Source organism: Polypterus senegalus, chromosome 3 (assembly GCF_016835505.1).
Source record: "Polypterus senegalus isolate Bchr_013 chromosome 3, ASM1683550v1, whole genome shotgun sequence".
Taxonomy (NCBI): domain Eukaryota; kingdom Metazoa; phylum Chordata; class Cladistia; order Polypteriformes; family Polypteridae; genus Polypterus; species Polypterus senegalus.
Window position 1 is genome coordinate 54,264,527 of NC_053156.1, and position 14,660 is coordinate 54,279,186.

The 14,660-nt window shown below is 39.8% G+C and overlaps 1 protein-coding gene across 2 annotated transcripts in view; it reads left to right on the plus strand.

Moving 5' to 3' along the window:
- Positions 1-8,169: 8,169 nt before the first annotated feature.
- The window catches only part of pld2 (phospholipase D2), a 114,879-nt gene continuing 108,388 nt past the window's right edge, over positions 8,170-14,660 (plus strand). The window contains exon 1 of one of the 2 annotated variants that reach the window (XM_039747226.1): positions 8,170-8,752. The gene's annotated coding sequence lies outside the window, so the exon portion shown is untranslated. The remainder of the gene's footprint in view (positions 8,753-14,660) is intronic. The other variant, XM_039747224.1, reaches the window with a different exon arrangement.

The window sequence follows — 14,660 nt, forward strand, 5'->3', positions numbered from 1 at the left end:
ACCATGGATGTTTGTTTGTATGTCCAGGATTTTAAATCACCTGTAACTCACAAACCGTTTGACCGGTTGACCTGAAATTTGGTACACATATACTACGTGACGTCTACTATTCGCTATCGGGGTGATGCTTTTTATTACTCTTTTTATTTTTATTTTATTTTAATATAGAATCAACTCTCTGCAACGCGCAGCAGGGCGGCCGTGCGGCGCATGTGTATGGACGTCGTTCTCATTCCCTACCACCTTCGCTAACCTTTCTTGAGGCAGATTAAAGACTAAAGTGAAAAATTAAAGAAAATGTACTAAGTAATTGCAACACAAAAACTAACTTAATCAGTTTTAACGCGAAAAGATGCCGACGAAAGAAGAGAAGCAGCGTGCCGTTAGGGTGGAGAAAAGAAGAACTGCTCAGGAAGCAGCAAGCACATCAACCTCTGAGCAAATGAATGCTAAACGTACAGAGAAAGAGTCTGAAAACCAGGAATGCTCAAGTCAAGTGTATTCAGTGCACGTTATCGTGCAGTACGCCGTTACTGGTAATAGCATAAAAATTGAAAAGACCTGCAGACATGTATTTAGCAATGTATTTTTTTTATAATATGCATAGGTGTATAATCTGTACATGCCCTGACCCTTCAATGTTTGCCTGTACAGTATGGTTTTTACGTGACAGTATTACACACCCTTGTTTATTAGATACCACCACTCCCTGATAAATTACGTGCAGCAAATACTTGTAGGTGTACTTCCCTACAATAGTCAAGTCAAAGGTGCAGCCCTGCTTTGTGCCATTCAGTAACAGTGTGCGATTTCACTGCTGGAATCCTACTGTAAAAGCAAATAAATGTATGTGTAGTCATCAGCAAATACCTAACATATCCTCTCCCTTGCACACTTTGATAGTAACTAACAAAAAAGCTGGCTCACAATCTATCTTAGACAGATAACACACACTGCATGACCACCTAGTTTCTGCCTGGTACTTGAACTCCACTATGTCACTGCCATGGAATCCAGATTCATTCAGGGCTTTACTGTCCATTGCTCAGATGTATTTACTATGCAGAGATATAATCGACTCTGACCAACAACTGAACTGCTGACTCCAGCTGAGAGTTTAAACAAACAATACAAGCACTTCACTGATGACTGCATATAGTCTGATACTGTGATGCTGCCTTGTCTGCACTCTACAGTAACTTTTCCGACATATGGTACAAGTGCCACATTATAAAATAAACCCTGATTTACAAAATACTGCTACTGGAGTCCTTTCAGATACAAAACCCAAAGACAATAGCACTTTGGTTCATTTCTGAATCTTCTTTGACACCATATTGTGCATCTTCAAAACTCAGAAGAATCTTGTCAGTCTGTGTAACAAGCTAAAAGACTTGAACATCTCTGAGCTGAAGACTCGTTCTGCTTTCTATGACCCACTTTCTTGAAATGTCTCCACAAATCAGTCTTCACCTTATTTTCTGTACATTTTAAATGGTTCTTAAATTTTTAGGTCAAGGAGATTCCAATTATATTATACCAGAATCAAGTGATCCTGCAGGCTAATTTAGAGACAACATCTTGCCTACAATGCCGATTCCCATCATTGAGTTGGAAATCAGTGTTCCCAGGGAAAAACCTACAAAGACAACACTGAAATAATTTGAAAACTGCACCCAGATAGGTTGGTAATTGAGCCCATGTCCCTGGAGTTGGTGGTAATAGCTTCTGAACCAATACAAAATTCCTATCCTGATATTTTCATTCTCAAGCTGCTTCATCACTTGAGTCTTCTTGTGTTGTATATCTCTTTTGCTCTTATTTTGCTGAAACGCTGACTTTGCACTCTCTAAGTAATTACTTTTTCTAAATTGTTTTGTCTTGCCTAAATCTTCTTGTATTCTGAGTGTTATGCTTTTAGACACTGTAGACCTCACTACAATCCAGGTACTAGATATAAAGTCTTTATAAAACTGAACATCTGCTAGTGTCTCGTTATTTTTTTCATTTTTTGTCCAATTCTGACACCCCAGTGGCGATTAATTATCATACTTTTCTGTCTATACCAACATCTTTCAATATCCATCCCATACCATCCATTGTGTTTTATGCATCATTTTATTTCATTTTTTCAGGTTTCTGTGGCTTATCTAAGAAACCTTATTTTTCAATTATATGACCAAAAAAATTGAATTCTACAGATTATTACAGTAGACAATTATGTCCAATGTGATCAAAAAGTGAAAAATGTCTTGCAGCAATCTTTTCAAGTACCATAGTTCAAAGTATAATGTTTGTTAGTTATGCTTTCTAAAAAACTGTTCTGTTATTGGAAAGACCATTGATTTAACTCATATTAAGTCTACTATAAAGGTAGCATTTGTGGATGTCTTCATCCAATCTTGATACTCATAGTTGGTCGGATCTTCATATGTATTATGTCATTGACTATCCTTTCATGCTCAACACCTCCTGTTAATTCTGTTATCTTTATTTTGAGTATTTGACAAGTGTTTTCTTTTTCTTTCATATTCCTCATACTGTGCTTTAAAAAAATCTTTCTCACTTTTGGTTTGAATCCTACCTGGCTGGTAGAAAATTCTTTGTCAGTTGTGGTAATCACATCTCAAAGACACATGATATCCGATATGGTGTTCCACAAGGCTCTATCCTGGGTCCGCTGCTCTTCTCAATCTACATGCTTCCGTTAGGTCAGATTATCTCAGGTTACAACGTGAGTTACCACAGCTATGCTGATGACACACAGCTGTACTTATCTATAGCACCTGATGACTCCGACTCTTTCGATACACTAACACAATGTCTTACTGGTATTTCTGAATGGATGAAAAGTAATTTTCTCAAACTAAATAAAGAGAAAACTGAAATTTTAGTAATTGGCAATAATGGATTCAATGAGTTTATCAGAAATAAACTTGATGCATTAGGATTAAAAGTTAAGACGGAAGTAAAAAACTTAGGGGTAACTGTTGACTGTAATCTGAATTTTAAATCGCATATTAATCAGATCACTAAGACAGCATTTTTTCACTTAAGAAACATAGCAAAAGTTAGACCTCTTATATAATTGAAAGATGCTGAGAAATTAATTCATGCTTTTCTTTTCAGTAGACTAGATTACTGTAACGCACTCCTCTCAGGACTACCCAAAAAAGACATAAATCACTTGCAACGAGTGCAGAATGCAGCTGCTAGAATCCTAACCAGGAAAAGAAAATCCAAACACATTTCTCCAGTTTTGATGTCACTACACTGGTTGCCTGTGTCATTCAGGATTGACTTTAAAATACTGCTTATGGTTTATAAAACCTTGAGTAATCTCGCTCCATCTTATATATCGGAATGTCTGACACCTTATATTCCAAATCGTAACCTTAGATCTTCAAATGAGTGTCTCCTTATAATTCCAAAAGCTAAACTTAAAAGAAGTGGTGAGGCGGCCTTCTGCTGTTATGCACCTAAAATCTGGAATAGCCTGCCAATAGGAATTCGCCAGGCAAATACAGTGGAGCACTTTAAAACACTGCTGAAAACACATTACTTTAACATGGCCTTTTTATAACTTCACTTTAACTTAATACTGATACTCTGTATGTTCAATTCTTCATAATAACTATTCACAGTGGCTCCAAAATCCATACTGACCCCTACTCTCTTCTGTTTCTTTTCCGGTTTTTTGTGGTGGCGGCCTGCACCACCACCACCTACTCAAAGCATCATGATGCACCAACATTGATGGACTGAAAACCAGAAGTCTACGTGACCATCATCATCAGGTCCTTCCATGAAAACCGTGGTCTGGAACCCCTACAGATTTTATTTTTTTTTTCTCCAGTCTTTGGAGTTTTTTTTTTGTTTTTTCTGTCCACCCTGGCCATCGGACCTTACTTATTCTATGCTAATTAATGTTGACTTATTTTTATTTTTTATTGTGTCTTCTATTTTTCTGTTCATTTTGTAAAGCACTTTGAGCTGCATTTTTTTGTATGGAAATGTGCTATATAAATAAATGTTGATTGATTGATTGACTTTTAGTAATTAGAGTGGTGCCATTTGCATGTCTCAGCTTATTATTAACTTATGCTTGACTCTGATTCAAGATTCAAACATTTTCCAAGCCAGCCTTCCTTGTGATATATTTGTTGCAAAAGTTAAACAGTAAAACAAATTTGTACCACCCCTGCTACAAATCAATGTCCTCCTAATCTTGTAGAGAATACAAGTGATTTAAACCCTAATGGCTTTTTATTGGCGTGAAAGGTGGATATCAACATTCTACTCTTTACACAGATTCACTCCATATTTTTTTCTTTTACAATAAATACGGTTACAAAATACACCTTTGGAACACAGCTTATTTATTGTAATTTTGTATATATATATATTGTGACAGATAGGGGTCGCTGTCGTCCCCTTGAACCCTCAGACTAGACACCAGACACCAGGTAAAAGTCCAATTATTATTTTTATTTGGACAAATACGTACACAAAGCACCCTCCTCTCCACAATACTCATAAATTACAATACACAATACAGTAATCAATAATCCTCCACTCCCAAACGCGTTGCCACCCTGCCACCCAGCTCAGCTCAACTCTGGGATCTCCCACAGTCCTTTATATAGTCTGTGACCTGGAAATGCTTCTGAACCCTTGTCCATGTGACTTCCTAGCACTTCTGGTTCAGATGAAAAGTCTTCTTTTCATCCCGGAAGTATGTCATCCCTCCTGTCGCTGTGACTAAGACGTACTTCTGGGTTATAGGGCATGTAACAGTCCTTGGGCCTCCCTGCAGCGTCCTCTAGGGGCCCCTGTGATATCCAGCAGGTCTGTGGATGAAAACTCCATTATCCATAATTCGTCTGCTGGAATTTACCTCCATGCTGGAGGCCTGGGGGTATTGGCCAAGATGACTGGCTGGCCATAGTCCACAATATATATATATTGTGACCAGTGTCGCTGCCAAAATGTGGTGAACGTCGCTCATGTGCAGTTCAGTAGTTCCCCTGCTCTATTTTTCCTTCCTCATAGCACCACCAGCTGCATGCTCTTACAATTTTCAATGCAAGCTGTCTCTCTGTTAAACAGCAAACCTATGGCAAAGAAACAGCTGCCTTGCAGACGTTCCCTCTCAAACAGTATTTCAATGAGAAACAAACACACTCCGACCCATCCCTCTTTGTGGGATAATAATCCCTTTCTGAATAAAGTCTTGTGCCTGTACCTGCCAGTTCAGTAATAAGGATTTTGTAACTTGGAAACCTGAGGCAATCTGTGCAACTCTGTGATCCAAACTTGACAATCTACTCTATATATATAAAATCCTAAGCTTAAAAGTGCAATGCTTTTATGTGATGTTTTTATGTTACTTTTTTTTGTCACTCTTTAAATCTGGCTTATTTTAAAACCTACATATATATGTTTGGTATTATTCTTCTTAGAATTTATCAAACTTTAATGTGATGTTGTTTGATTTTTGAATTCTTATTCTGTTTTTAAATTATAAACTAAAAAATATCAAGAACTCATGTCCCACGAAACAAGGCTTAACCAAGACTGCCAAGAGATTTAACCACGCCCGGGGCCAGAAATAAAAGACAAAGAGTAGACAGCTGCTGTACAGGCTTTTACATTTTCGAAGCACTGCACGAAGTGCAGATCATGTAGCATGGCAGCAGCAGCAGCAGCAAGCCAGCAGCTGATCGAGCAAAGAGGAGGTAAAAAAAAAACCTGTATTTGTATCCCATTGTATCTCCATTTAAGAGGGGGCTTTGGAGGAGCGACTGGGTCTCCTTGGGGTGTGTTTAGCCCCCCTCCTAACAATGTGAGTGGCAGACTGGCTGCAACTGGGGATCGGGCGCCAGGGGGCTTGCCCACCTAGTATATACATACTCATACACACACACACACACACACACACACACACATATATATATATATATATTGTAAGCCACTAGGGGGCGTACTGCCACCCTAACCCCCGACACAGACAGGCAGTACACATCTTCAACTCACTACCCGCATTTATTTATAATCAAAACTGCACAAAACACCAGCACCACACCAATATACAGTTCATTCCCTTCCTTGCTGCCAATCCATCCGCCTCCACTCTTCCTCAGGCTTTGCCCACTCCTTCCTCCTGAATCTGGCTCTCTTATGAACTGAGGTGGCTCCTTTTTATACCTTACTGACATTGGCCGACGAAGGAGCCACCGATTCTTCCTCTGCCCAGTGCCACCACAAGCCTAGAGCCCCTGAGTACTGCTGCAATAAATTATTTCATCGAAGGTCACACACAATCACTGCGCCGTGAAACCCATGTTTAATAACGTGCTTTAACTCCTAACATCATGAAAATTATATCACGTATACATCTCAGTATTTTAGTTATTCAGAGAGCTGTAATATCACGAATGTAATGGATTCTGTGTCCAGTCGGAGGAAGAGAGCCAGTGTAAGAAGCAAGTAGTGATTCACACACATAGAGCACATAGAAGATCAAATACAAAACAAAGCATTTAACGTGCTACTTTAATTATGATGTGATTTGAGAAACTGGTTAATTAAACGATTTTAAGATGAAGTTTATGATGTTCTATTTTAATGACAAAATAAACTACGTGATTAAAGTGGAAATGTCGAGATTGAAGTTGACATTTCATGCTTTTTCCCCACTGTGTGCCTTTTTTTTCTATACCCTAATAAGCTTTCATATGACACTCAGACAGTGGGCTTACAACTCGGCTTTTCATGGCGACTTTGATATGTGACTTCTTTTTTATTTCCGCCACTGTGCGATTTTGTGAACGTGAGCTTTCAAGTTTCTCCAACACGCTATGTCACTCGATCAGCTTCCTTTTGTTGATTATATCACGTTTATTTGAACAAATAGTATGTTTTTCCTTTGCCTCCACTTGGTATTCGCTGAAATTCTTATATTTTCCCCCGTGCTTTTCCCATTGCCTTTTCACAGAAGGCTGAGCTTAAGGCGATTTATATTGATTTGCATATTCAAAGAGGCGTAATTCTGGGAGGAGTTGGGGCGTTACATAAAGTGCACGAGCGTTACTTTTCACGCTGACCGGGATTTATGTAGCGGAAGAACGTGGAAGTTGGAGTACGCACAGATTCCTGCATCTGGATTTTTCTGTGCTTTTGTGCTTACGTCATGTTATAGTGCGAGTTCTATGCACGGCGTTATACATGAGGCCCCAGGTGAAGTCAGGGGGTACAGCTTTGAATTTTTGTCTTTTGCATGGAAGAGTATTTTCTCAATAAGTAATTTTACTTGCTTAATAATTTTAATAATCAAAAGCTATAAACAAAAGATATCAGAAACATTCAATACATATAAACCTGCCAAGATGCACATTTTGATTTCTACAGTTACTGTATGTGTGGTAGGTGCTATAACTTTTATCAAAGCAGTCATCTAATACTTCAGCAGCGTAAATTGATTAGGCATAATATTGAATTTTGGTGCCAATGAAGTGTAGTGGGAAATACTGCTGCCACACCACTTCAAGGACATTGGGTTTAAATCTGCACCAGTTAAAAACATTTGTAAGTCTGAACACTTTCCCTTGATCTGTGTACTTTTTCCCTCCTACATTCCAAACAGTGAGTGTGTGTATATGTATTAAGTGTGTCCTAAGAGGAACTGCTGAGTTTATGGCTGGCTCCCATCTTTCAACCAAGGCTCAAGAATTGCATTAAGCAGAATCAATAACTTATGGACGTTTTAGTTTAAAATCTTACTGGACAGATGACATTACTAATTTAGAGTTGCACCCCTTACCATCCCTAATACAATATAGCACAGTTTTGTGGTTCATTATCATTCACATTGCGTCAGTGCACTTTATCTGTAAGCCGCAATTCAAAAAAGAGGTTTCAATCAGGCTTTTGGCTTACTTTCAAGATGTGCAGATTTATGTTTCTCTGTGTAGCTTTCAAAGCAAAAGGCCGCCCATTAGTAAATGAGGAACAGAAGAATGAAGAAACATAAAGAAACAAAAAAGAGAAGCGAGTGAAAGAGAGAGAGAGAGAGAGAGAGAGAAAGGGAGACGCGTACAGAATGAGTAACAGAGACAGAGAGAGAGAGAGAGAGAGAGAGAGAGAGAGAGAGAGAGAGAGAGAGAGAGATATTACTTTGACTAAACAGAAAGATCCGCCCCGTGCTTTCCGTCGGAAAAGCTTGGTAAGGCTGGGCAAACCTTGCCCAAATATGATTTGGCACCCTGCCCCTGGTCGCCCCACCCACTGCGAGACGCAGTAAAGGCCTCTTTTTTATCTCCTACGGCACGTTTTTGGCATACTTTCTCAGCAACAGCAAGTTTCGCATTTCAGTTCTGGATGATGTTTCATTTCTCTTGTTGTTCTACTCCTTTGGGACCTTTCCACAAACCTTTCTGACTGGGCTCCTCGGCGAGAGTGACGCCGTTACTTTTAGGAGAAATACGGTGGGCGGGATCCGGAGGTGATCGAATTGTGCTTGGTTGTCAGACAGGCCGCCGGCACTGTACATGTCCACGTTGTCCTTCTTTAATCAACCAGGCGTTTATTCTGCACATATCTATGAGACATAACAAAAGCAACTTTGGGAAATATACTTAAGAGAAGCACACCCTTCATTCAGACAGTCCTACTTTTCTCATCTCTCAGGTGGACAGAGGCCAAGAGCCGGACACTTTACAGGCACTTCAACTTCAGTTTCATCTCCGTGCTGGTAAGTAAAGCATCGGACAGTTGGATGTTCTCCGCGTGACAGCACGGTGTTACGAATAAAATAGACGCGAGAGATGTAAAAAAACACGCAAACTACCGAGCTAAAGTTACTTTGTCGAAAACGCTGGGAATGTCAAGCATTTTAGACCTGCGTGACGAATAGACTGTGTGGTGGCACCTTTTTGCGATTCAGTTGTTTTCATTGCCCATGTAGTTTACACCGTATTTCTTGGACCATCGTTACCATATCTGACAGAGACACTGCCATTGTGTCGTTTCACGTGTCTGTCCTGCTTCGAGACGCCCCTTTGCTGTCACCTCACGGCACCGGTACGGCAAACTGCCAGAGTTGACTAAATTGGCGTGGCGCAGTAAAACTGATGTTTTCGGGACTGTTAATGATCAAAAACAAAACAGTGGTGTTTTATATATATATATTTTAATTTTAATCGCGAACATGAAAGTTAGTGTTCTCCTTTTTTCTTTACTCAGGTACACATTATAAAGCCACGAAGTCTAACGCACATACAGTTTCCAGGCGCCTGCTTCTGTGTATATACAGTAACTACTGTTACAGTGGTTAGCTTTTCAAGGTTTAGATACCTGATAGAGTTTAAGTTTTCTACCAAAGCGTATCGTTTCTTTGAAGCATTTTTCTGTAGTGAACACCATTCCCAGGTGTTTTACAAATAAAAAGATGTAGTACAATTGGTCTTTTTTTACTTACAGTCGGGATATTGGCAATCAAGTAATTTACTCAGGGTCACACAGCAAGTGTTAAATGTGAAATTAACTGACATCCTTGGTGTTTAAAGCCTAAAGCCTGAGCCTCTAGACCACACTGCCTTTTCATTTTCTGACTCATCTTAAAGATGTGCATCTTGGATTCATTAACATCTGGTCCATTGTGAGTGTGAGTGAACATGAAGGTGTACAGTATGACTGAATGGGGTGTGAAGCGACCTCATTGCATAAAACGTCAATGCAAAAATTAAAAGAAAAAAATAAAACTTGAAACAGTAGTTCTGATTTTATTTAGCCAAAAAAAGCCAAATTTAAGCACAATTTATTTGACAGTTCTTACAATAAGCTAAATAATCATAAATACAAATTTATTGATAAATCAATGCATCTCACAATAAGGAAAACAAAATTTAATGGCTTGATGTAAAAACTTTTCAGATGCATACATTTACTTTTCTGCATCCTATCTGTCTTGCCTTTGTACTCAGTGCTCAAACCTTTGTGGCCCAAGTGAATTGGAAAATGGATGTATGAATAAATATAAATGCTGAGAGCAGTACTGAATTGGTGACACTATTTGAATGTTTAGACTGTAGAGGCAGGAAGAGAAAGGAGGCTGGCTGGTGTCAGAGGATTACTTGTCACATACGTTCATGTTGAAGGTCATTTTAAACCAGACATCAGTCAAGGTTTAGTAAGATGAAAGTTTTTGTGGTCATTATATTTTATCCGTGGCAATAGCAAGACAGCAGAATGTTCTGTTTATATACAGGAATTGTTTCTTCTGAATAATCTAACAGCAGCTGATACTGAAATAGTTAAAAGGATCGGTAATGAAGACTTAAACCCTGTAGTTTGTGTCTATGTTCCCACAAGCAGCAGCTGTGTTTTTGTGGTGTTTGATCTGTTTGCAGCATTAGCAAACATTCAGGATTTGATGACATCAAGGCATGTTGCAATCTTATTCATAACTTAAGTGGTTTTAGCGTGCTTGTCTTGTATTCAGTTCAACAAGCATTTTCTTTAAACTCTTCTCTAGTCATTTAGAAGTAAGTCAAGCTAAAGAGTATTTCAGGATTTACAAGCCTAAGGTTCCTTGTGAAGCTCTTTTGTATCATTCCAGATGCGTTCAATTCAAGCAGTTTTTCCTGGAAATATGTATTTTTTCCAAATGTGAACAATGAACCTTTTTGGAAAAAGAGTTATTTATGGAATCTCTGTAGAACTGGCCATTTTGGTCATATCTTCATTAGCAGATTTAGGTTTGTGAATTCATGATTGCCACATGTACAGAGTACAGTGAAATTCTCACTTGCGTATGCTAATCAACTTTCCAGCATGTTTCCACTCTGGCGAAATGATTAGTGAGTAAATCTATGCATTTCTGTCTTACTTAACTTCATCTCAGAACACATTTGTCACATACTGGTCTCAGGAAGAAATTAGAACTTTATGACTAAGGAAAAAAACAAGAAAGGCTGAAGTGGTGGCTTAGATTAGTAACTTGACATTGCTATCCATTCATCCATTATCCAACCCGCTATAGGATAAGTTAAAAAGTGTGTGTTTCCAGAAAGAAATTTCCACAATGTCATTTTTCCAGTTAAAATGCTATTATAGGAAATTGAGAGGCAAAGAAAATAGGTGGTGTTAAACATTATTGTGCTGTGCCAGTAGAAATAAACTGTAGCACACCAGAGTTACAGTCACAGAAAAGTGTAATGTTTTGTATTATTGAGCAGAAAATGTATGTTGTAATAAGTCTATGTGATAGCCATAGTTGTGAAAACTATCAATTAATTTAAAGTCATAAAGCAAATAATAATTATAGTGAGAAAATTAAACAAAAAATTAAATCTGATGCCCATTTCAGTCTAGTTTGACCAGGCAGACTGTGCGATATAGTTGTTAAGGTACTTGACTGTATGCCTGACTGTTCAGTCTCAAGTGTATCACTTAATATTGCCACTCCTGCAACTATAAAAATATGAAACCAATTTTTCTATTGTTGTGAATTGTTCACTTATTTCATTGAACACATGAAGCAAATAAATACAGTACATGTAAATAAATAAAATCCCTATTAAGGGGAGGAAGAATAACTTTAGCAGAATTATAATATTAGATAATTTTTTGAAAAAGAATTGGAAACATTTACTTTGTCAGGGATGCCAGGGGCAACGACCCGGCCGGGACGCCGTGAGGGACCGGAAGAGGGTCAAAGCCCACCCTGGATCACGTTGGGGCCGCCTTCCTGGTTGCTCTGGGGGCCACGGGTACAGGGCATGGAAGCTCCACCCTGTAGGGGCCCCAGTGCCTTGGGGACCTGTTACCCCAGCACTTCCGCCACACCAGGAAGTGCTGGGGGGAAGATTTAGGACGGCACCCGGAGAGCTGCCGGAAGGACAGCCAGCACTTCTGCCACGCTGGGGCGTGGCCAAGGGAGGAATGCCGGGAACACCTGGTGCTCATCCGGGGACTGCATAAAAGGGGCCATCTCCCTTCATTCAGCGCTAGAGTCGGGTGGAAGGAGGACAAGGCAGAAGAGGTGTGGAGGCGGCCCGAAGTAGGCATTTGTGGCCAGGACTGAGAGATTGGTGGGGTTTGTGCACGGGACTGGGTCTTAGTGACCATCGTTATTGTAAATATTGTAAATAATAAACGTATGGTGGTGATTAAGAACATGTCCGCCTGTCTGTGTCTGTGTTGGCTCCACAACTTGTAATAATTGTATGTATCCATAAGTCTTGAAATCATGACATTGTCTTTATCTAGTTTACATAGGAAAGATGCAGGTACTTCCTGCAAGTACTCTGGTATTGACAGAGATGGAGATAATGATCTTTTTGCAGGCTGTGTGGCCTAATGGCTAAATAGCTGAACTGAACAAACCAATGCTGCATGTTCAAAACCAAATTACGGACGTACTGGGTGACCCCGGCAAAGTCACTTTGTCACTTTGAGTTCTAATAATTGTTTGAAAATGTAGCTCAGTATAAACTGTTGCAAAACCTGCTGTATGGTAATAAAGACAACTAGCTAACCCGCGGCGTACCATACGCCGCATAATCAGGCCGGTTTTTAAATGATTTTTAAGCACAGGGAGAAAATTAACATTTGTAATAAATCAGCAAGAAAAGCAACATTGTAACAATGCACGAAACAAACCAACACACAATCGTCCGTGACTGAAAACTGGCGGATCCCCATTGCGCCTTCTCCTGCCAGACGGAAGGATGCGAGTGCACTGCACTCAGGTGCAGAGTGTGGAACGGCAGAAGAGGAGAAGGACGTCCACTCAGCTCCCTCCGTTATGCTAGTCTGCTGATTTCTTGTTCAATATGCACTGCCCTTTCATGTGCCCACCTCCAACTCGTCACTTGAGTTGTTGTCGTCTTTACACAGTCAATTTGCACCTGTGACTCACATAGACTTTTCATTGCTCTGTGCGGTTTTGGCTGCTTTTCTATATATAATCCACCAAGACACCCGACCACGGTAGTAGCAAGGTAGGAGGGGGGTGTGTACAAAGGGTAGGGACGCAACCAGTGGGAGCGTATGAGTCGCACTTAGTGGGAATTCCACGGTTTGCAGCCCGAATGGGGTTCAACGGCTTACCCACGCCTCTCTGCGCCTGGTAGACACACGGTCAATCTCATGCATAATTATTTATTGAATGCTAAACACTTCTGGAAAGACACGGTTGTCTAAAACGGGTTGGTGTGAGAATACAACAGTAAGTGAATGAAAAGATGGAACTCTGGAGAGAGCAAAATATAACACAATAGTGAACAAACAAATAGCATAACAAACGCCGCATAATTATTTATTGATGGTTGAACACTTCCGGAAAGACACAGTTGTCTAAAAAGGGAGAGTTTGAGGATACAACAGAAAGTGAATGAAAAGATGGAACTCTGGAGAGAGCAACATATAATTGTCCATGAGTGAAGAAGACGCATGTTTGTTGCGGATGCTAATTGCTTATGTAGTGTGTAAAACAGTTTGCTATGGTGCATGCGGTCGTGCGTCGTAACCGAAAACTCGGTTTTTAAAGACTGCTTACTTCATTGTGTTTTAACCTCAGTTGTAAAAGATTGTTTTAAGGATCCCATGGGATACCCCTCGCAAACTGTTTTACACGCTGCATATGGCGACTCACCTCCACGAGAAACATGCCTCTATGAAAAGTCAAGGTGGCTCGGAGGTACATGAGGCCTCTACGACAGACGAATATAAATGACGCCGTTCTTTCTGTGTCGTCGCGTCCGAGTTGGTGGGTGTGGCTCTGCGAGCTGTTGTCGTATCCAATGGTCTTGGAGTTGGTGGGCGTGGCTCCTCCCTGCGTGCGCCATAGGTGTCTTACTTGTCGGCGACTTAGTGTATCCACGCCCCTTCCGGCGTGCTTTCCATGGGTGTTTTGCCTTAGCGAATTATATATATAGATAATAGATTCTGTGTAGCTAATAGTTAGATAAAGGTATATGTTTACATTCATCCATCCATTTTGTAATCTACTCATCCAGTTTAGTGCTTACTCTATCAACCTTGTATGGGGCACGGTACTAGTCCATTAAGGGGTACATACAGTTAAGATAACACATAAACATTTGTGATGCTAAAATCTCATGCTTAAACCCACTTAATCCAGTTCAGGGAATTAGGGAGCTGGAAACGGGGCAACATAGAACCAACTGTGCATGGGGTGCCTATTCATGCCAGTACCCTTGATGCAAGTTTACTTTACATGCTAGTCTTTAGGACGTGCAAGGGAAACTAGTGTATCAGACGAAGGCACATGAACAACAACAACAATATTTATTTATATAGCACATTTTCATACAAATAATGTAGCTCAAAGTGCTTTACATGATGAAGAAAAGAGAAAAAATAAAGAATGTGAAACCTCCATATAAACATTTCCTAGACTAAGCTAACCAGTGTACAACCTATATATTTTTAGAACAAAATATTGATAAATGAAAAAACAGATGTCTTTTTCAGAAAGGTATTATAACTCGCTGTATTTACCTACAGAGGACCAGTATACAGCTGGTGCAATGGAGCCTCATTAGCCATCCATTCACTCACTTTACAGCCATGTTAATTATTCCAGTGGGTATCACTATTGTTGACTGATTACTGATATAATTTCCAGTGCACGC